The sequence below is a fragment of the Schistocerca gregaria genome, chromosome 10 (assembly GCF_023897955.1).
Source record: "Schistocerca gregaria isolate iqSchGreg1 chromosome 10, iqSchGreg1.2, whole genome shotgun sequence".
Classification (NCBI taxonomy): Eukaryota; Metazoa; Arthropoda; class Insecta; order Orthoptera; family Acrididae; genus Schistocerca; species Schistocerca gregaria.
In genome coordinates, this window is record NC_064929.1 from 204487108 (window position 1) to 204510826 (window position 23719).

The 23719-nt window shown below is 44.9% G+C and overlaps 1 protein-coding gene and 1 pseudogene across 1 annotated transcript in view; both read right to left on the minus strand.

Moving 5' to 3' along the window:
* Positions 1–23719, minus strand: part of LOC126293535 (neuropeptide F-like) — a 579895-nt gene that overhangs the window by 73075 nt on the left and 483101 nt on the right. The window lies entirely within an intron of this gene.
* On the minus strand, positions 4242–4359 carry LOC126293798 (5S ribosomal RNA; annotated as a pseudogene).

Sequence of the window (23719 nt, forward strand, 5' to 3'; positions counted from 1 at the left end):
TGCACACTTACTCGCTGCGCCGGTCGAAGTGGCCGAGCGGTTCTAGGCGTTTCAGTCTGGGACCGCGTGACCGCTACGGTCGCAGGTTCGAATCCTGTCTAGGGCATGGATGTGTTTGATGTCCTTAGGTTAGTTAGGTTTTAGTAGTTCTAAGTTCTTGGGGACTTGTGACCTCAGCAGTTGAGTCCTATAGTACTCAGAGCCATGTTTTTAGTCGCTGCACCGTACTCTGACATGCACCAACACATCTCTGCGTATGTGGACTGCTGCCACCGTGCGACGGCCGCAGGTAAACGCATCGCATGGTCATATCCCGAGGCGATTTAAACCCTAAAACCGCCCACCAGACTTGTTTCACCGTGTATCAGCATTCTCCTTAGTTTATGAGCACGAGAGCGTTAATGAGGATCGGAAGGAAAAACAAACTCATAATGACCGGATACACCACTAAATATCTAGGAGTAACGTAGCAGAGAAATATCAAACCTAACGAGCACGTCAGGTTCGTAATCAGCAAGGTGAATGATCGACAGCGCTTTACTGGGAGAGTACCTCTTCTATAACAGCGATGGCCGGTAGAGCGCTAGTACGACCCATTATTGAGTACTGGCAGAGTAATTGGGATCACCATGAGCTCGGGTTTAAGGAAGACACCGAAGCAATTCAGAGGCGGGCTGTTGGATTTGTTACAGGCAGGTTCGGCCAGGTCCCAAGTATTAGAGAGATGTTTAGGGGCCTCAAATGGGAGTCCCTGGAGTGAAAGTGACGTTCTTCTTTAGAAACACTGTCGACAAAATTTAGAAAACCGGTATAAATGGCGTGTAAGGACTGAAAAGATAAAATACGCGAAATTAGGGCTCATTCAGAGGCATGCAGATAGTCCTTTTTCAGTCGCCATATTTCCCAGTGGAACAGAAAAGGAAATGATTAGTAGTCGTACAGGGTACCCTCCACCACGCACCGTACGGCTACTTGTGGTGAATCTATAAAAGCCTTTTGGATTCTTTGCAGATGTTACTGCCATTTAGCCTACTAAATTCATAAGAAACTCAGTGTCACTTACAAAATCATTTTGACAAGGCATCTGTAAGGTGCAAAATGTGGCACTTGTCCATCAAAAGTAATAATTATGCCGTACAGATGAATTCTAAAAAGAAACTTAAATTTGGGCTACACCATAAATAATACCGATTTGAAGCTTGTCGTTTCAAAAATGGCTCTGAGCACTATGGGACTCAACTGCTGTGGTCATCAGTACCCCTAGAACTTAGAACTACTTAAACCTAACTAACCTAAGGACAGCACACACATCCATGCCCGAGGCAGGATTCGAACCTGCGACCGCAGCGCTCGCGCGGTTCCAAACTGTAGCGCCTAGAACCACTCGGCCACCTAGGCCGGCTCTTGTCGTTTCAACTAAATGCTCTGGCACCAGGATGATCACATACAAAATGTTGTGCGGAAGGCTAACCAAGTTACTTATTGGCCACTTCAGAAGAGACAAAAAAACCCTCCAAACCGACTGCCTATACTACGCTTGTTCGTCCTACGCTACATTACTGAATTACGGATAACATCGAAGAAGGGCAGCTCGTTTTGTGGCATCAAAAACAGATGGGAGAGTGCCACCGATATGATGTGCGCGTTGCAATGGCAATAATTAAAGACTTTTTCGTTGCAATGAGATCTTTTCACAAAATTTCTATCACTTACTTCCTTCTTCGGTTGCATAAATACTTTGCTGATTTGCACCTAAATGGAGAGAAATAACCATCGTAATAAAAAAGGGAAATCAGAGTTCGCACTGAAAAATTTTACTCCTCATTTTTCCTGCGAGTTGTTCGAGGATGGAACGATCGACAAATAAACTGACGACAAAATACCGCAACACCAAAAAATGATTAATGTAGATTAATGTAATTTCGGGAATTCACTACTAGCCATTAAAATTGCTGCACCACGAACATATCGTGCCACAGACGCGAAATTTAACCGACAGGAAGAAGATGTTGTGATATGCAAATGATTAGCTTTTCAGAGCATTCACACTAGGTTGGCGCCACTGGCGACACCTACAACGTGCTGACACAAGGACAGTTTCCGACAGATTTCTCATACACAAACAGCAGTTGACCGGCGTGAAACGTTGTTGTGATGCCTCGTGTAAGGAGGAGAAATGCGTACCATCACGTTTCCGACTTTGATGAAGGTCGGATTGTAGCCTATAGCGATTGCGGTTTATCGTACCGCGACATGGCTCCTCGCGTTGGTCGAGATCCAATGACTGTTAGCAGAATATGGAATCGGTGGGTTCAGGAGGGTAATACGGAACGCCGTGCTGGATCCCAACGGCCTCGTATCACTAGCAGTCGAGATGACAGGTATCATATCCGCATGGCTGTAACTGATCGTGGAGCCACGTCCCGATCTCTGAGTGAACAGATGGAGACAACAACCATCTGCACGAACAGTTCGACGACGTTTGCAGCAGCATGGACTATCAGCTCAGAGACCGTGGCTGCGGTTACCATTTACGCCGCATCACAGACAGGAGCGCCTGCGATGGTGTACTCGACGAGGAACTTGGGTGCAGGAATGGCAAAACGTCATTTTTTTGGATGAATCCAGGTTCTGTTTACAGCATCATGATGGTCGCATCCGTATTTGGCGACATCGCGATGAACGTACATTGGAAGCGTGTATTCGTCATCGCCATACTAGCGTATCACCCGGCGTGATGGTATGGGGTGCCATTGGTTACATGTCTCGGTCACCTCTTGTTCGCATTGACACGACGGCACTTTGAACAGTGGAAGTTACATTTCAGATTTGTTACGAGCCGTGACTCTACCCTTCATTCGATTACTGCGAAACCCTACATTTGAGCAGGATAATGTACGGGCCTTTCTGGATACAGAAAATATTCGACTGCTGCCATCGCCAGCATATTCTCCAGATCTCTCACCAATTGAAAACGCCTAATCAATGGTGGCCGAGCAACTGGCTCGTCACAACACGCGAGTCACTACTCTTGATGAACTATGGTATCGTGTTGAAGCTGCATGGGCAGCTGTACCTGTACATGTCATCCAAGCTCTGTTTGATTCAATGTCCAGGCGTATCAAGGCCGATATTACGGCCAGAGGGGGTTGTTCTGGGTACTGATTTCTCGGGAGCTATGCACCCAAATTGCGTGAAAATGTAATCACATGTCAGTTCTAGTATAATATATTTGTCCTATGAATACCCGTTTATCATCTGCATTTTTTGTTGGTGTCGCAATTTTAATGGGCAGTAGTGTAAATATTTAAGTGATTAACACTGCAAGATCAGAGGTTAACGTAAGCGCGATGTAAGCCATTCCAAATGTGAAATGCTGGTACATTAATAACGGTATAACAGCCAAAATCGTGAATGCAAAAGTGCAATGGTGGATGAATTGTGATGTACAGAAGCCAAATGCGGGTCTGAGTTCCATGCCTGTTACACTTCTTCGGTCAACATTGGGACGCTTAACGCAATTGTGGATGGCGCTGGAGTTGTACAGTGATGTTCCATATGTGCAGAACTGGAGCATGTTGGGTTACAACAACAGCATGTGGGTGAACATTATCCTGTTAGAAAACACCCTGTGGAATGATGTTCACAAGAGGTCGAGCCACCAGACTGATGTAATAATTTGGAGTCAACGTGCGTGGAATAACGATGAAAGTGCTCCTGCTGCCATACGAAATTGCACCCGAGACCATAACTCCAGGTGTAGGCTCAATGTGTGTTTGCATGCAGACTGGTTGATAGCAGGCCCTCAGTTGCCTTCCTCATAACCAACTCCGAGAAAAACCATCTTTTATCAGAAAACACAACAGATCTCCACGGTGGCCTCCAGTAAGCTCTCGCTTGACACTGCCGAAACAAATGGCGGTGGTTTGGAGTCAGTGCAATGCACGCTACAGGTCATCTGACTCGGAGCTCTCCTTGAAGTAGCCGATTTGTAACAGTTCGCTGTGTCACTGTGGTGGAAACTGCCGCGCTAGAAGCGCCACTCCGACTTCAGGCAACAAGTGGCACATCGGGACAATCCGACCGCCGTGTCGTCCTCAGCTGAGGATGGGGATAGGAGGGGCGTGTGGTCAGCACACCGCTCTCCCGGTCGTTATGATGGTTTTCTGTGCACGGAGCCGCTACTATTCGGTCGAGTAGCTCCTCAATTGGCATCACGAGGCTGAGTGCACCCCGAATAATGTCAACAGCGCATGGCGGACCGGATGGTCACCCATCCAAGTGCCGGCCACGACCGACAGCGCTTAACTTCGGTGATCTGACGGGAACCGGTGTATCCACTGCGGCAAGGCCGTTGCCAACGATATACAACAGGTTTGCTCTAAATATACGCAGTAACGGCAGTGAGCGTTAGTTACCTATAAGATTGGGCGTCTTGGGTTGTGTTAGTCAAGAATGCCTTTATGGCCACAAATACGCTATTATCAACACCTGACTGATTGTGAACGCGATCGTGCAAGAGGGGTACGAGAATCTGGATGACGATTCTGCTATATTACAGAACAGCTGCCAACATTGTCCTCGATTTTGAGTGTTCATCGGAGGTGAGGGCATCATCTGGAGTGCCACAGGGAAGCGTGGTAGGTCCGCTGTTGTTTTCTACCTACAGAAATGATCTTTTGGATAGGACAGATAGCAATGTGCGGCTGTTTGCTGATGATGCTGTGGTGTACGGGAAGTTGTCGTCGTTGAGTAACTGTAGGAGGATACAAGATGACTTGGTCAGGATTTGTGGTTGGTGTAAAGAATGGCAGCTAACTCTAAATATAGATAAACGTAAATTAATGCAGATGAATAGGAAAAAGAATCCTGTAATATTTGAATACTCCATTAGTAGTGTAGTGCTTGACACAGTCACGTCAATTAAATATTTGGGCGTAACATTGCAGAGCGATATGAAGTGGGACAAGCATGTAATGGCAGTTGTGGGGAAGGCGGATAGTCGTCTTCGGTTCATTGGTAGAATTTTGGGAAGATGTTGTTCATCTGTAAGGGAGACCGCTTATAAAACACTAATACGACGTATTCTTGAGTACCGCTCGAGCGTTTGGGATCTCCATCAGGTCGGATTGAGGGAGGACTTAGAAGTAATTCAGCGGCGGGCTGCTAGATTTGTTACCGGTAGGTTTGATCATCACGAGAGTGTTACGGAAATGCTTCACGAACTCGGGTGGGAGTCTCTAGAGGAAAGGTGGCGTTCTTTCCGTGAGTCGCTACTGAGGAAATTTAGAGAACCAGCATTTGAGGCTGACTGCAGACTGCAAAGATAAGAGAGAGTAGGGCTCATGCAGAGGCATATAGGCAGTCATTTTTTCGCTCGTTCTGTTTGGGAGTGGAACAGGGAGAGAAGATGCTAGTTGTGGTACGAGGTACCCTCCGTCATGCACCGTATGATGGATTGCGGAATATGTATGTAGATGTAGATGTAGAACATGAGTAACGTAGAAGTAAATATCCTCGTAGTAGTGACGCAACTTAAATCACTTAATAAAAGCAAGTATTCTGGTCCAGACTGTATACTAATTAAGTTCCTTTCGGAGTATGCTGATGCATTAGCTGGTATACAACCGTTCGCTTGACAGAACATCCGTACCCAAACTCTGGAAAGTGCACACGTCACACCAATACTCAGGAAAGGTAGTAGGAGTAATCCACTGAATTACAGGCCCATATCGTTAACGTCGATATGCAGCAGGATTCTGGAACACATATTGCGTTCAAACATTATGAATTACCTCTAAGAAAATTGTCTGTTGGCACACAGTCAACATGAGTTTAGAAAATACCGTTCCTGTGAAAGACAACTAGCTCTTTATTCACATGAAGTGTTGAGTGCTACTGACAATGGATTTCAGATCGATTCCGTATTCCTGGATTTCCGGAAGTCTTTTGACACTGTACCACACAAGAGGCTCGTAGTGAAATTGCGTGCTTGTGGAATATCGTGTGAGTTCTGTGACTGGATTTGTGATTCCCTGTCAGAGCTCACAGTTCGTAGTAATTGACGGAAAGTCATCGAGTAAAACAGAAGTGATTTGTGGCGTTCACCAAGGTAGTGTTATAGGCCCTCTACTGTTCCTTATCTATATAAACGATTTGGGAGACAATCTGAGCAGACGTCTTAGGTTGTTTGCAGATGACGCTGTCATTTATCGACTAATAGAGTCATCAGATGACAAAAAAATTGCAAAACGATTTAGAAAAGCTATCTGAATGGTGCGAAAATTGGCAGGTCAACCTAAATAACGAGTAGTGTCAGGTCATCCACATGAATGCTAAAAGGAACTCGTTAAACTTCGGTTACACGATAAATCAGTCTAATCTAGAAGCCGTAAATTCAACTAAATACCTCGGTATTACAATTACGAACAACTTAAATTGGAAAGAACACACAGAAAATGTTGTGGGGAAGGCTGACCTAAGACTGCGTTTTATTGGCAGGACACTCAGAATATGTAATAGACCTACTAAGGCGACTGCCTACACTACGCTTGTCTGTCCTCTTTTAGAATACTGCTGCGCGGTGTGGGATCCTTACCAGATAGGACTGCCAGAGTACATCGAAAAAGTTAAAAGAAAGGCAGCACGTTTTGTATTATCGCGAAACATGAGATAGAGAGTGTCTCAGAAATTATACAGGATTTGGACTGGACATCATTAAAACAAAGACGTTTTTCGTTGCGACTGTATCTTCTCACGAAATTCCAATCACCAACTTTCTCCTCCGAATGCGGAAATATTTTGTTGACACTGACCTACATAGGTAGAAACGATCACCACGATATAATAAGGGAAATCAGAGCTCGTACAGAAAGCTATAAGTGTTCGTTCTTTTCGCGCTCTATACGAGATGGTAATATTAGAGAATTGTGAAGGTGATTCGATGAACCCTTTGCCAGGCACTGAAATGCTATTTTCAGAGTATCCATGTAGATATAGATATGGTCACGAGAATGTACGGTCGCAAGGAGACCGGACTAGAGACGGCTACCTTGCACTACCGAGAGGGAAGACCGTAGTGTTTGGTGTAAAGCTCTGGCGCATCGTACTGCATCTGCATCTGCACCAGAAATTTCAGCAGCAGTTCGGAACCTAGTGATAACGAACTCTTGCAAATCAGTTGCTTCATGGACAGCTCAGAGCCGTGCATTTCACTGCCCAAAGCACCGGCATCTGCTACTTCAGTGGCGTCAAGCGAAAGCTCATTGGAGGACAGGGTTGAGGTCTATTTTGTTTTCCGATGAAATCTGGTTGTGTTTCGGTTGCAGTGATGGCCGTGTGTTGGTTAGAAACAGGCTGGCTGAGGACCTGCAACTACACGGTCTGAGCGCTAGACACACTGTACCTTCAGCTGCAGTTATGATCTGGGATGCGACTTCGTGTGACAGCTGGAGCACTGTAGTGGTTATCCCACGCACCATCACTGCATAACTGTGCGTCAGTCTGGTGATTAAACCTGTTGAGTTGCGATTAATGAACAGCATTGTATGTTGTGTTTTCCAACAGGATAATGTATGTTGTGTTTTCCAACAGGATAACGCTCACTCACGTACCGCTGTTGTAAGCCAACATTCCCTGCAGAGTTTCGTCATGTTACCTTGGTCTGCTCGGTCACCAGAACCTTCTCCAGTCGAACACATATGCGACATCATTCACAAATAACTGTAATCGCCTCTATATTCAACATTCTGGCAGTTGAAATGGCTCCAAGCATTATCATGCCCAAGGCAGGATTCGAACCTGCGACCGTAGCAGCAGCGCGGATCCAGACTGCAGCGCCTAGAACCGCTCGGCCACAAGGGTCGGCTTCTGACAGTTACAACGGTTATTAATGTACCAGGATTTCACGTTTGAAATGACTTATCTCAGGCTTACGTTAACCAGTGATCTTGCAATGTTAATCATTTCATTACTCTAAATTAATTTTTTCAGCTATTTATTTTCACCAGAGTAGATATTAAAAACTCTCATCCTTCTCTCCTGTCACCGCCATTCATTTTCAAAGGCTTGTTTCGATACAACCCGATACTGCTGTTTTCTGTGCAAACGGCCGGTGGAGGTGTGAAAAGTCCGTCGTCGTCGTCGTCGGCTGATACTCGTATCCGAGTTTTCATTTCTCTCCTGAGATTTCCTTTGTCACGTTTCAGGCGTGGAAGTGCCGTTGATGGCTTAGCAATCCAATGCTAGAGTGGAACAGGCGGCCACAGACATTACAGCTGATGGAAAGTGGAGGACTTGGCTGAGCCTGGAGGAGTTTACGTCTCCGGCGTTTGTCATTCTCCATTCTTCGACGTTCCAGCTCCAAGTTTTGAAGAGCATTTGAGGTAACTGAGCGCCAGCGACTTCGACCTTCTGCTATTGCTGACCAGTTACTTGGATCGATGTTCAAATTTTTCAGATTTTTCTTGTACTGATCCTTATAACATTTGAGAGGGACACCTCGTGTCCTTTTACCTGTGCTCACTTCGCTGTACAGCATTTGGCGTGGAAGTCTGTCATTTTCCATCCGCTGGACATGTCCGACCCATCTGAGTTGATGCCCAATGATAAGAGCTTCCATTCTATAAATTTTTGCCTTCTCAAGAACAGCCGTGTTGGATATGAAGTGATGCCATTTCAGGTTCATGATGTAGCTTAGCTTCTGTAGGTTGAAGCGTTCTAGTTTCTTCAGATCACAGCATCCAGGTTTCGCAACCATATAGCAGGGTGGAAATGACTACAGCTTTGTACACCATCAGTTTGGTGTACAGTGTTAGGTCTTTATTCAGGAAGACTCGCTTTGCAAGACGTCCAAATGCTACATGGGCAGCACTTAATCTATTTTCCACATCTTTTCCAGGTGAGCAGTTAGATGACAGTATGCTTCTTAGGTAGAAGAAATGGTCCACTTGTTCCAAGGGTGTGCTGAAATCAGGAACGGAGGAGCCAGGAGTTGGCTGCGCCATCACCTTTGCCTTTGGATTATTGATCGAGAGACCAAATCGTTCGTACGCCCTGCTGAATAAATCAGCTGACAGCTGCAACTCTGCAGGTGAATGAGCTGGAGAAGCATTGTGTGAAAAATGTCCACATCACAAAGAAACAGGTAAGTGTAGTCAGCGGTGACACCATGATTCTACCGAAATGAAGAGAGTTGTGCCGACCGCAATACTAAATAGATGTCACTTTGTACCGAGTAAAGCTGAGACAGTTCGAGCCTCAGACTGCCCGCGGCCCAAACATCCGGTTGGCGTGCAGTTTGGCGCACTGGCTGGGCCTGATGTGCACGGATCATCCACTCAGCATTCTCTTATCGAATTAGCCCGCACCTATAGCTAGGCAACCAAACGAACAGCTTTCCGAAGCGGGTTGCTGCAGTTGCGCCTCCCTTGTGATCTGTGGCTTCAACGAATTGCAAGCACCCTCTCCTTCGCCCGTATTGACGACTGCGTCACAAATGATGCCCATACTGATCACCTTTAATGTGAATTAATTTTTTTGCTGTTACGTTTCATTTTTTAACGTTTTGCATCTTCTTCTGCAACCCCACTGTTATTCATAACGCCGTGTAAATGTAAAAAACACTGGAAGCAGTATGGGGCTTAACAATTAAGTGGAAAGAAGAAGAGACCCCCCACAGAATGGAGAACAGCTCTCATACACCCTATCCACAAGAAAGGTTGAAATGGCTCGGAGCACTATGGACTTAACTTATAAGGTCATCAGTCCCCTAGAACTTAGAACTACTTAAACCTAACTAGCTTAAGGACATCACACACGCCTATGGACGAGGCAGGATTCGAACCTGCGACCGTAGTGGTCGCGCGGTTCCAGACTATAGCGCCTAGAACCGCTCGTCCTATCCACAAGAAAGGTTTGAAGGCAGACCCCAACAATTACAGAGGAATATCACTGCTGGATGTAACATACAAGACTCTTTCTAAAGTCCTTTTGAACAGGGCAGAACCGCAATTGGACCCGCAAATCAGGGAATACCAGGGAGGCTTTAGAAAGGGTAGATCATGTTCGGAACAATTAATAGACCTCAAAAACATTATGGCATACCAAAAATCAAGGGCAAAGACATACGTAATCTCCTTCATTGATTTCAGAAAAGCATATGATTCGATTGATAGAGAAACTCTATGATGAGTCTTGGAAGGAATGGGTTTGGATAAGAAAACACCTAATATTATAAAAGCGACCCTTACAAATACATTTTCGAAAGTTAAATTTGTGGGCGAACTATCGGAATCCTTTGAAATTAAAACGGGAGTGCGACAGGGGGTTGGGGTCTCACCGTTGCTGTTCAATTGTGCGCTTGAGAAAGAAGACAGAGAAAAAATTTGTGTTCCATTCTCTGACTACTTAATATTTGTGTTCCAAAGACTGGGCTGTAAAAAGAAGAACCATCGCTGAAGCAATGGAAGAAGCAAGGGAGCAAATCATTGAACTAAAGAAACAAGCAGCTAAAATAGGTCTTCACATCTCCTTTGGAAGAACTAAGATACTGACAAACATCAAGCACTCATGTAAATACCTCAAAGATCAAGAACAGAAGATTGAAATAGCAAAATAATTCAAATATCTCGGAGAATGGATTAGTTGGAATGCTGGAGAAAGCAAAGCAAATGGAATCCAGAAAAATTAAATTGGGCTTCACACTAACAAAAAATACATACAACAAAAAATCCCTTTCGTGGGAGTCCAAAATTACACATTACAAGACAGTGATTAAGCCAGAAGCATTGTATGAAGCAGAAACACTAAACATGAATTTCAAAGGCCAAATGGAGAAACTTGAGCTAAAGGAAAGAAAAATTTTAAGAAAAATCCTAGGGCCAAAATTTCAAGACAATAAGATTATATACATGAAAAATGAAACTCTTTACAAGAAAATTGAAAAACTTTCAGATACTGTGCGAAAAAGGAGAATAAATTTTTATGGTCATCTTCTCAGAATGAATTACCAACAGATTAACTAAATAAATCTTTGACTTTTCCGTAACCGCAACTGGTTTAAAGAAACTGAGAAAGACCTTGTAGAATTAAAGATTTCATAAAATTCAGTTATTGATCGAACAGCTAAATTAATTACTAAAGATGTAAGCATGAGGTTCCAGGACAAACCTACACAAAAGTCCAAACCCTTCATCTCTGAAGAAGAGAGGAAAAGAAGATCAGAAAAAAATGAAGAAATACTGGGCCCTAAGAAATGAACAACGCACAAAGAAATGATTGATTCAGCGTACTGCATAGGAGGGGGGGGGGGGGGGGGAGACGAATGAAGAAAAAGAGGCTTTTTGCAAGGTGATACTGTCATACGAGCGGCGTTCAGTAACTAATACGACATATTTTTCTGAAAGCCGGTTGGTTTTATTCGGGATCCCAACACACTTTGTTATTCCGCATACTTTTGGGTGCAAATCCCTACTTTTGGACATAGTCTCCGTTCAGTGCAACCGACTTACGCCACCTTTTTGGGAGGGTGTGTATGGCCGCATTTTGCAGCACTAGTGGTCAATGTCGGAGCCAACTTCTTGTTACACCAATAACCTCCTCATCCTTCGCGCACTGATCCCTGCGGTGTGCATTCAAAATGGCTCTGAGCACTATGGGACTTAACATCTAAGGTCATCAGTCCCCTAGAATTCAGAACTACTTAAACCTAACTAACCTAAGGACATCACACACATCCATGCGCGAGGCAGGATTCGAACCTGCGATCGTAGCGGTTCCACACTGAAGCGCCTAGAACCGCTCGGCCACAGCGACCGGCCAAAGAACAGTTCAGTGAAGTTTTGTGACCTCTTCTCGGTTGCGCAGATTTGATTGAAGCCTTGGGTTGCCATTGAGTACGAGAAGTTGTCTTAGCGACAACCACGCTGAAGCCGTTTCTCCAAATTTCTGAGGCTAGCACAAAGACTTCAGAATTGCAACATGAGGGAGGACATCAATCAGTACCCCTTCAGAGTCCCAGAAAATCGTCACTGGGACTATACCTGCTGAGAGTGCTGGCTTTGAACTTTTTATTAGGAAGAGAGGTACTGAACAAAAGCACGGTGATTCGTTGGGAGAGGTCGCACAAAACTGTCCAGTCTCACACGTGTCGGCCGGCCACACGCAGCTATGACGCATGGAATGTTGGAACGTGCGTACACTCTCACTGGAAGTGATCTACGGGACGTAGTCAAACACCCCACTGCTTAACAGAAGAAGAGCAACGAAGGACCGTCTGTGCGGAATTGCTTGCGCGTTACAAGGCTCATTCTGACAATTTTTTGTCGAACATTGTCATAAGCAAAAAACATCGATTTATCACAAATCGGCAAAAATGGTAATCCGTGAGTTACTGATGTCTCAGGATCTATGCATCCAAATTGGGTGAAAATGTTATCGTATGTCAGTTCTAGTATAGTATATCTGTTTATCATCTGCATTTCTTCTTGGTGTAGCAATTTTAATGGCCAGCACTGTAGCTCTCCCCATGTGGTGCTGCCGTGAGCCACGTGGCCGTGGATCCCTTACAGCAGGGAAGGGCATCCGGACAAACAGAGAAGTACGCGATGGGTGATGTGACAGGTGTCTCTCGCGCTGCCTTGGACGGGCGCCAGCAAACAGTGAGTGGCCGAGCTTGCAAAGGCGTCACGATGAAAGACTCGGCAGACGCGTGAGCCCGGCGAGGAGTGGGCGAGGCCAATAGTGCTAATGGCCGCCGAGCTGTCGGACTCCAATTATCCGGCGGGAACTCTTTGCTCCGGCCGCCACCTTTGACCGAGGCCCGTGAAAGCTCCCAGACAGAGGAGACGGAAGTGCCTGTCCAGCGGCCGGTGTAATTGTCACCCTCGGCCGCACTCCTCTCCATAATGAGTAGGTGTGGTCGGCGCCCCATCTGCCGCCGTCTGGTCTGGAGGAGCGCTGGAAGAATGCGACACAGGGACGGCTCCGGAGTGGCAAATTAAGGAAAGCTAACTAGCGAGGTCGCCAGGGAGGACTTCACAGGTGGCGCATTCCAATTAGCACTCGAGGCAGCGCCTCGCGCGCGAGAGGAAATGAAATTCATGAGTACTGAAGAATTCTCAGAGAGGGAAGAGTTTCTTGTGCTAATGACCATGACGTCGACGGCACCGGACTTCTTAATTGTACAAAATACCGACAAAATGCTGGCTGTCTTATTTTCCTTGGCTTACCACTCCTCTCACCGATTTGATGTGCCTCTCTACAACGGCTTTTTCTGCAGAAAACTTTTCCTCTAAGAGCAGCACTTGCACTCTATCTTCCCAATTATTTGTTGGATGTATTCCATAGTGGGGATGAGTGGAATGAAATGGAAAGAAGGTGAGGATTTCTGCTCGGGTGAGTATAGGGCAATATCAACAGCACCTTAAAGTCGTATAACAGGAGTAGTATTCATTACGAAAAGGAAAGTAGGATGGAGAATGAGTTACCACTGACTGTTCAGTGATAGGATCATTCACATCAGGATCGACACCAAATCACCCCTAACACCAACAGTTCAGTTAAAAATGCCGATTTCACAAGCAGAAGACGAACAAATAGGCAAAGTTTCCATTAAATAGATAAATCAGACTGTATGCTTGTATGCTTGTATGTCTGGCATCCCCTGTCAAACATCAGGATCGATTTAAAGTATATTTGTCACAGAAGCAGCAGGCCACACAAGTACTAGCACTATGCAGTTTATAACCACCTAGCTCCAATAGGAGAGCAGATGCAGGCGAAAACGTCTTTTTCCTGCCCCTGACATATAGGCTGTCTTGCATGACGAGCATGTTGTCTGGGAACTCTGTCAGCCTTCCAAATCAACCTTCTTTACATTTTCAAGAAATGGTTTTCCAGCTGGTAGTCTGACCTGCATGACAGCTGTTGTGTTGAAGTAATATCAGCCTTCCTTGTCGACCTGCCTTGCATGGTGGCGTGCTGCCAGGGGTAAATAAGAGATTTTCAATCTGCTGATGTGTAGTCTGCCCTGCACAAGAGGTCTGTTACAGATATAGTATCCACCTATCATGCTGATTTATTGAACTGTATTGCAGGGACTGTGTGTGCCAATGGGTGAGCCCAGTGACAGGTTGAGATGGATAGAGGAGGGTTAGGCAAAGGAAAGAGGGAAATGAACAGACAGAGGGGTAGATGGATGAGGTGTAGAGGGGCAGTGGGCAGGTGGAAAGCATGGAAAGAGAGAGGGAGGAGAGGATGATATGGTCAAAGGGTACAAGGAGGAAGATATGGTTAGAAAGATGGATAGGGGAAATGGAGAAAGACAAAAGGAGATGAAAAGGACAGAGGTGGTATGATCAAAACACGCATCAGATGCATACAAGGGAGAAGCCATGGGGAAAGGCAAATATGACAGTACGGAATGGGTAATGAAGTATACGCTATGTGATCAAAAGTATCTGGATGCCTGGCTGAAAATGACTTACAAATCTCGAGGCGTCCTCCGCTCGTAATGCTGGTATTCAATAAGGTGTTGGCCCACCCTTAGCCTTGATGGCAGTTTTCACTCTCGCAGGCATACGTTAAATAAGGTGCTGGAAGGTTTCTTGGGGAATGGCAGCCCATTCTTCATGGAGTGCTCTGTAATGAGGAGAGGTAGCGATGTCGGTTGGTGAGGCCTGGGACTTCGTCGGCATTCCAAAACATCGCCAATGTGTTCTGTAGGGTTCAGGTCAGGACTCTGTGCAGGCCAGGGATGTTATTGTCGTCCAACCACTCCGCCACAGGCCGTCCATTATGAACAGGTGCTCGATCTTGTTGAAAGATGCAATCGCCATCCCCGAATTGATCTTCAACAGTGGGAAGCAAGAAGGTGCTTCCAACATCAATGTAGGCCTTTGTTTTGATAATGCCACACAAAACAACAAAGGGTGCAATCCCCTCTATGAAAAACACGACCACAGCTTAACACCACCGCCTCGAAATTTTACTGTTGGCACCACACACGCTGACAGATAACGTTCACCCGGCGTTCGCAATACCCACACACTACCATCGGACCGCCACATTGTGTACCGTGATTCGTCACCCCACACAACATTTTCCCACTGTTCAGTTGTCCAATGTTTACGCTCCTTACATGAAGCGAGGCGTCGTTTGGCATTTACCAGAGTGATGTGTGTCTTATGAGCAGCCGCTCGACCAAGAAATCCAAGTTTTCTCACCTCCCGCCTAACTGTAATAGTACTTGCAGTGGATCCTGGTGCAGTTTGGAATTCCTGTGTGACGCTCTGGTTAGATGTCTGCCTATTACACATTACGTCCCTCTTCAGCTGTCGGCAATCTCTATCAGTCAGCAGACGAAATCTGCCTGAACGCTTTTGTGTTGTACGTGTCACTTCACATCGGAATCAGAGGACCTAGGCATGTTAGGGAGTGTGGAAATCTCCCGTACGGACCTATGACGCAAGTGACACCTAATCACCTGATCACATTCGAAGTACGTGAGTTCCGCAGAACGCCCCATTCTCCTCTCTCACGATGTCTAATGACTACTGAGGTCGCTGATATGGAGCACCTGTCGGTAGGTTGCAGCACATTGCAAATTAAAAAGAGAAACTTTTAATGTTGGGGAATTCAAACCTTGTACTAAGGGAAAAAATAGAAGACTAAGTGATGGTAATATATAAATTTGGTACTAAGACTGAAAAATGACAAATGCTACTTGAGTTCCATTACAAACTTCAATTACTAATAGCGATTAGACTGCTGAAAATAATTACAGCAAGACGTGGTGGACTTGGAGAAGGCCCAGAGACATGCATGATTCCTTTTGGATCATATCATGTCCATAAGACGTTTCTGAAATAGGATATTGCAATGTTAGGTGTACCGAGTAGAACATGTAGAAGAGCTTGTGTGAAGCTTGGAAGGTAGGAGACGAGGTACTGAGGGAAATGAAGCTGTGAGGGCGGGTCGTGAGTCGTGCTTGGGTAGCTCAGTTGGTAGAGCACTTGTCCGCGAAAGGCAAAGGTCTCGAGTTCAAGTCTCGGTCCAGCACACAGTCTTAATCTGCCAGGGAGTTTCATATCAGCGCACACTCCTCTACAGACTGAAAATCTCATTCTAGGGCATATAGATTCCATTTACACTACAGCAACAGAATTTTTCTGGAAGAGCAAATGTGGAAAGGAAGGCCGAAATGAGAATACTCAGAAGTGATGAAGTACGTTTTTTTAATTATTATTCATCACTCTTCTGATTGGTACACGTGACCCACCACTAATTCATTTCTCGTGATATTTCCATTCCCATGCCCGTCAGCTGTTGAGTATGTTCCAATCTCAGTCTTCACCCATAGTTTTTATCCTCTACAACTCGCTCTAGTACAATTCAATTTATTCCGTGACATCGTAACAAATTTCCTAACATTTTGTCTCTTCCTTTTGGCAGTGTTGTCAATATATTCCTTTCCTCTCCAGTTTTGTGGAGAATCGCCTGATTCCTCGCCTTACCAGTATACTTAGCTTTAAACAGTCTTCTATAGCACCACAACTCAGGCGCATGCAAGCTCTTCTGTTGCAGTTTCCCCACAGTCCAAGACTCACTACCATACAATGCTGTGTTCCAGATAAACATTTCCAGAACGTTCTTCCTCAAATTAAGGCCTATGCTGAACAGTAGCATAGTTCTCCTTGCCAGGAAACCCGTCATGACTTCTGCTAGTCTATTTTTTTGATCTCCTAGCTTCATGTCTCACACGCTATTTTACTTCCAAAGTAAGAGGATTCTTTCACTACGTCTACTTCGTGGTTCCCAGTTTTACTACTCTCATTTTCTGCTACTCCTCATTATTTGTTTCTTTGGTTTACTGTCAATCCATATTCTATGATCTCTAGACTGTTCATCCCATTCAGTACCTCCTGCAGTTCATCCCCGCTTTCACTGAGAATAGCAGTCACCCAGTATTATCACTGATATTCTCTCGCCCTGAATTTTAATGCCAGTCCTTAAAATTTCTATTAGCTCCGTCATTCGTCATTTCTCCTTCAGTGTACAGATTGTGCATTATGAAAGAAAAGCTCTATCCATTTCTTACTCTCTTTTTCGTCTGGACACTTCATTCTTAGCCTTCCATTCTTACTGTTCATTCTCAGTTATTTCTCTATACGTTACACCATTTCTTTTGAGGATGTCGAGCATCTTGCACCATTTTACATTGTCGAATGCTTTTCTAAGTCACCCAATCGTGTAAAACACTCATGGAAAAAAATCACAACACCAAAATATAGTACTTTCGAGAATACGTTTGTCTGTTGTTGTTATGGTCATCAGTCCTGAGACTGGTTTGATGCAGCTCTCCATGCTACTCTATCCTGTGCAAACTCCTTCATCTCCCAGAACCTACTGAAACCTACATGCTTCTGAATATACTTAGTGTATTCTACGATTTTTACCTTCCACGCTGCCCTCAAATACTAAATTGGTGATCCCTTGATGCCTCAGAACATGTCCTACCAACCGATCCCTTCTTCTAGTAAAGTTGTGCCACAAACTTCTCTTCTCCCCAACCCTATTCAATACCTCCTCATTAGTTATGTGATCTACCCATCTAATCTTCAGCATTCTTCTGTAGCACCACTCTCTTCTTATCTAAATTATTAATCGTAGCACCGCATTTCGCAAGCTTCTATTCTCTTCTTGTCTAAACTATTAATTGTCCGTGTTTCACTTCCATACAAGGTATATACACCATACAAATAGTTTCAGAAACGACTTCCTGACACTTAAATCTATACTCGATGTTAACAAATTTCTCTTCTTCAGAAACGCTTTCCTTGCCATTGCCAGTCGACATTTTATATCCTCTCTACTTCGACCATCATTAGTTATTTTGCGACACAAACAGCAAAACTCATTTACTACTCTCAGTGTCTCATTTCCTAATCTAATTCCTTCAGCATCACCCGACTTAATTCGACTGCATTCCATTATCCTCGTTTTGCTTTTGCTGCTGTTCATCTTATATCCTCCTTTCAAGACACTGTCCATTCCGATCAACTGCTCTTCGAAGTCCTTTGCTGTCTCTGACAGAATTACAATGTCATCGGCGAACATTCTTCATTTCTTCTCCATGGATTTTAATTACTAGTCCGAATTTTTCTTTTGTTTCCTTTACAACTTGCTCAATATACAGTTTGAATTACATCGGGGATAGGCTACAACCCTGTCTCACTCCCTTCCCAACCACTGCTTCCCTTTCATGTCCCTCGACTCTTATAACTGCCTTCTGGTTTCTGTACAAATTGTAAATAGCCTTTCGCTCATGGTGGAGCTTCTAGCGTCACTCTTATACGACTGGCGAGAAATCTGAATAGACGTCACCGTTCGGATGTAGAAACACGCCTACCAACTTTCGTTTATGTCACACACCTCCTCCTTGGTGTTTCCATATTTTTTTCCCTTCAAGGTACTATCTGGAATTTTCATACAATGAAGGCTTTCACGACCGGATGTTTCAGCTGCTGAGAAATCTTCCGGGTTGTATAGGCGTGGTTCCATGGAACTCTTCAGTCCTTGACTTTTCCTCCAAGGCTACGTTGAACGTCTTCGGAGGTGCTCCTGGTTGTGCCGAGTCTTGCCGAGTTCTGGATTTTTCTTTTGGCTTGCTTCTATTGTCAAGTGCAATGTCAGCATTCCTTCTCTGGAGCACTTACCGCTCCTGTCGCCAAACTGCTCATCCTCTAACTGTTCCTCAGTTTTCTTTGTCATCCTTTTATTTTTCTATCCTTGCCGGCAACTCTGATACATAATTTCACAAGCTACGACATCGTCACGAAAAAACGCAGTGACCAGTATATGTAATAAGTTTCCTTTAATTTACGTCTATAGTCACAATATCATTGTTTAACAGATTATCGGTTTCCGTCTTTAATGACCATCATCAGATCTGTTTCATAAAAACAAAGCCCTAATGTACTGCAGCCATAGTGGCATCGTCAAATGTTAAATGCGTAATCAGCACCAGCATCGTCACATACATATAAAAAACATCACAGGCCGATTTCAGGCAGGTGCATCTTTTTTCTGAACCGCGAATAAGAAACATTTCCGTTCCGTATTCGAAAAAACCGTTTCACTGTCATGGATCCAAAAATGCAATTTAAAAGATCGATTTTTTTAACCAAAAGATAGTAAATCTCTCCTTAAAGAGTTTCTGGGGACGACAAAAACAGTGTAATTATTGTAATGTAGAAACGGAGCGGTTTAGCTGACGTTTAAAATGACATGGTCATTGGCTTTATGGACAAGGGTGGAAGCATTTCCGAAATAGCTAGGTTTATAAACTGTTCGTGTACTGTCGTGGTTAACGTATACCGTGCATGGCAAAACGGCGCTATGGAAAGCAGCCGAGAGTGCGGGACTATCTCGATCCCGGTGTTCGCGACCTGGAGCCTCAGCTGGAAAACCTACTGCAGCTGGACACGGCACCAGAGTCGACATGGCTCCACATGACCATCAGTACGTTCCTCACTGATTCTCTGCCTGCTCGTCTCGCAACGGTTCGTGATGCAAAAGGCCGTTGTTCAGGCTTTTGACAGGTGGTCGTGTTTATGTGTCTGGAGAGTGTATATTTCAACAGCTTCTCTGCACAGTCGTAGATAATTGTCAAGATAGATAAAATTTCACTTCATCGTTTCCTGACTGAAGATGTCCAACACAGCTGTGGACGAAACGTCGGGAAGAAGTAAATTTCATGCACCACGACCACGTAACTAGAAGATGGAGCAGCAACCAAGACAACTGCTTATAAAGCCCTCCATTGTATCATGGAAGAATGAACTGCTGTTTTAGGGTAGGGTGTGTCTGTGTGGGGGGGAGGGGGGGGGGGAGCAAGAAACGTTGTGAAGGCAGTCCAGGGATGGACTACAGTAAACAAGTCGAAGTGAACGTACGTTTCAGTAACAATGCGGACACAGATGAACGTGCGAGTCTTCAAACTGGAGACGACGTCATTAACAACAAGATGGACGTAACGCACAGCAGTTTGATTTGCTCTTCGTATTTCGACACAAAGAAAATACTTTACAAGATATATTTAAAGCAGCAGGAAACGAGGAAATCAAAATTTAATGAGAAACAAAGGGGAGAGGACTGTTCCGCGAATTCATTACGAGTCTTGCCATTAGCTTTGTCTAGACAACAGTACCTTATAGAGGTGTGTTTGGAAGATTCTCCAACAAATTAATACTAAGAACGATTTATAGCCGTTGCACGGAAGGCAAATGTGTTATGAGATCAGAGTGCGGAATGCTCGTAGCTTGTGCTTTTATGGCTTCGCGGAGGTTTCGGCTGTGGGCATTAACAGTGCGGACCCCGGTTGAGAGTGCTAATTAATTCCCGCTTCTCTCTCTCTCTGTGTGTGTGTGTATGTGTGTGGATGCGGAACGGCGAACGCCCGCAGCACAGCGGAAAGAGTTGGGCGCAGGGCGGAGGAAATGAGAAATACTGCCCCGCGTCGCGTTCGCACAGAGTCGGCTGCTCCCCTGTATGTACTTGTGTGTGTGTGTGTGTGTGTGTGTGAGCGAGCATTGGCTGCTCCCCTGTGCGGGCACGAATGTGAGGGAAGCCGCTTCCAATGCGCCCACTTCTACTCGCAAGGGACGCCTTTGACCTCGAACTCTCGAAAGCCCTTACACTAATACTCGATCGTAAAAACAAGTAGTCTGAGTCATTCCCATTGAAGACTCCGAGCATGCCTGCTACCGGCCATTAGACGGTGACATGTTGTAGCTGCACTAGCAAGTGCTCGAGACGCGTGAATGGTATAGCTGCAGTAACAACGTGTCTTTTGGAGTGTGCGCGTGAGGGTTACTGTGTAAACTGCCTACTTCAATGTCCTGAAGAGAATTAATCCTACGAATGTGATCTAGATATTAGGGACAATACTGCGATATGCTGAATATGGAAACAAAATCGGGGTTTAGGACTAACAGTTTGTGGATATATGATACAGGGTGAACATTAATGAAACCGACGATCCACAGGGACGGATTCCTTACTGGACATAGAGAAAAAAAAAGAACTTGTTTGGAAATGCATCGTGGCATGTTAGATGTTGCTGACGAATGACAGTTTCTCTGACCATGTGCCTTGTGTTTCCTGTGTGTTGCTGGCTGTATGATTGACGCAGCGTACTGTAAGCAGCAGAATGGTCTTGTATTCGTGTCGGTAACAAGCAGATGGAAATGGTCGAGGGGCAGCGCAGCTATACCAAAACAAGTACCCTCACACATGCCAACAACATCACACAACATTTCAAGCCGTTTTTGGGCGTCTGCGTGTTTGTAGGTCCTTTCACACAGACGAAGGTGCGGGAAGGCAGTGGACTGTGTGTACACCAGACCAGGTTCTACAGGATATTGAGATGGACCTTAGTACAAGCTCCTGGCAAGTGGCCCAACAACATGGTATAAGCCAAGTACGATTATTTGTATCCTGCATGACAACCGCTACTATGTCTGGAGGTCCCTTTCACAATCTATTGTGACGTAGGTGCAATGCAACTTCTGGATACATGTTGATATCGGCTTTTTCCCCCTCCATTTCGAATCAGGAGTCCATCACTACAGTTTGTCAGTTTAACCAATGTTCACACTATATAACGTAACAACTTGGAAATATAACGTGGTGGTGGTAAGTTCCTATGGGACCAAACTGCTGAGATCATCACTCCCTAGCCTTATGGAGTACTTAATTTAACTTAAGCTAAGGACAATACACACACACACACACACACACCCAAGCCTGAGGGAGGACTCGAACCTTCGACGGGGGAAGCTGCGTGGCTATAACGGCGATGAACAGTCGGCGATGAACAAGGAACAGTCGGAATTATAGTTGTAAACTGTTGTAGTTGCGCTGGAAAAGTCCCTGAGCTTCAAGCGCTAATAGAAAGCACAGAAGCTGATATCGTTATAGGTACAGAAAGCTGGCTAAAGCCTGAAATAAGTTCTGCAGAAATTTTTACGAAGTCTCAGACGGTGTTCAGGAAAGATAGATTAGGCAGAATTGGTGGTGGAGTGTTGGTGTCTGTCAGTAGTGGTTTATCTTGTAGTGAAGTCGAAGTAGATACTCCGTGCGAATTGGTGTGGGTGGAGGTTATACTTAACAGCCGAATTAAGTTAATAATTGGCTCCTTCTACCGACCCCCAGACTCCGATGATACAGTTGCGGAACAGTTCAGAGAAAGTTTGAGTCTCGTAACAAATAAATACCCCACTCATACGGTTATAGTTGGTGGGGACTTCAACCTACCCTCGGTATGTTGGCAAAAATACTTGTTTAAAACCGGTGGTAGGCAGAAAACGTCTTCCGAGATTGTCCTAAATGCATTCTCCGAAAATTATTTAGAGCAGTTAGTCCACGAACCCACGCGAATTGTAAATGGTTGCGAAAACACACTTGACCTCTTGGCCACAAACAATCCAGAGCTGATAGAGAGCATCATGACTGATACAGGGATTAGTGATCACAAGGTCATTGTAGCTAGGCTCAATACCATTTCTTCCAAATCCATCAGAAACAAACGCAAAATAATTTTATTTAAAAAAGCGGATAAAGTGCCACTAGAAGCCTTCCTAAAAGACAATTTCCATTCCTTCCGAACTGACTATGCGAATGTAGACGAGATGTGGCTCAAATTCAAAGATATAGTAGCAACAGCAATTGAGATATTCATACCTCATAAATTGGTAAGAGATGGAACGGATCCCCCGTGGTACACAAAAAAGGTCCGAACGCTGTTGCAGAGGCAACGGAAAAAGCATGCGAAGTTCAGAAGAACGCGAAATCCTGAAGATGGGCTAAAATTTACAGACGCGCGAAATTTGGCACGTACTTCGATGCGAGATGCCTTTAATAGGTTCCACAACGAAACATTGTCTCGAAATTTGGTAGAAAATCCGAAGAAATTCTGGTCGTATGTAAAGTACACAAGCGGCAAGACGCAGTCAATACCTTCGCTGCGCAGTGCCGATGGTACTGTTATCGACGACTGTGCCGCTAAAGCGGAGTTATTGAACGCAGTTTTCCGAAATTCCTTCACCAGGGAAGACGAATGGAATATTCCAGAATTTGAAACACGAACATCTGCTAGCATGAGTTTCTTAGAAGTAGATACCTTAGGGGTTGCGAAGCAACTCAAATCGCTTGATACGGGCAAGTCTTCAGGTCCAGATTGTATACCGATTAGGTTCCTTTCAGATTACGCTGATACTATAGCTCCCTACTTAGCACTCATATACAACCGCTCGCTCACCGATAGATCTGTACCTACAGATTGGAAAATTGCGCAGGTTGCACCAGTGTTCAAGAAGGGTAGTAGGAGTAATCCATTTGACTACAGACCTATATCATTGACGTCGGTTTGCAGTAGGGTTTTGGAGCATATACTGTATTCAAACATTATGAATCACCTCGAAGGGAACGATCTATTGACACGTAATCAGCATGGCTTCAGAAAACATCGCTCTTGTGCAACGCAGCTAGCTCTTTATTCGCACGAAGTAATGGCCGCTATCGACAGGGGATCTCAAGTTGATTCCGTATTTCTAGATTTCCGGAAAGCTTTTGACACCGTTCCTCACAAGCGACTTCTAATCAAGCTGCGGAGCTATGGGGTATCGTCTCAGTTGTGCGACTGGATTCGTGATTTCCT